We start from the raw sequence: 510 nt of genomic DNA, 5'->3' as shown, positions 1-510 counted from the left end.
GCACTAAGTTCTCCAGCTCCTTAGTATAGAAAGAAGTGCTATTTATGCCTGAGATCAGGGATTTCTAAAAATAAACCTAACAAACCCCAAACCTATAATTAATTTCTTCGATTCATTAAAAAAAAAAGAAGTTGCAGGATTCCTCTTTTAAAAAGCTGAATGAGCTTGTCTGTGACAGCGGTCTCCAGCGAGGAAGGCAGAGAAGCGAGAGCANGGGTGCTCAACACACCCGCCGAATCGATGAAAGAGGCACTGCTGACCTGCTGTGCGGGCGCCTCACTTGTCTGCGTGGAGTCCTGCCCTGGCTCCGTCCTTACTCCCGGTTACTGGGCTACTAACTTGCCGGGCTGCCCCCTCTCCCACTCCGGAAGCGTCAGCTCCCCGGACAGGAGTCATCCGCTTCCCTGCTGTGTCCCCAGCGCTCGGAGCAGAGCTGGGTACCCAGTCCACCTTCAGTGGGCGTGTGGCTTACACAGGTGTGCACAGAGGCGGGGCGAGCCGGGGGTGGGC

General features: G+C 54.6%; 1 protein-coding gene across 1 annotated transcript in view; it reads right to left on the bottom strand.

Moving 5' to 3' along the window:
* RIMBP2 (RIMS binding protein 2) overlaps positions 1-510 on the bottom strand; it is a 93,820-nt gene that overhangs the window by 51,266 nt on the left and 42,044 nt on the right. The window lies entirely within an intron of this gene.

This window comes from Crocuta crocuta, unplaced genomic scaffold (genome assembly GCF_008692635.1).
Source record: "Crocuta crocuta isolate KB4526 unplaced genomic scaffold, BGI_CrCroc_1.0 scaffold862, whole genome shotgun sequence".
Classification (NCBI taxonomy): domain Eukaryota; kingdom Metazoa; phylum Chordata; class Mammalia; order Carnivora; family Hyaenidae; genus Crocuta; species Crocuta crocuta.
The sequence above is the reverse complement of the archived record's forward strand: the minus strand, read 5'-3'. Positions and strand labels throughout refer to the sequence as shown.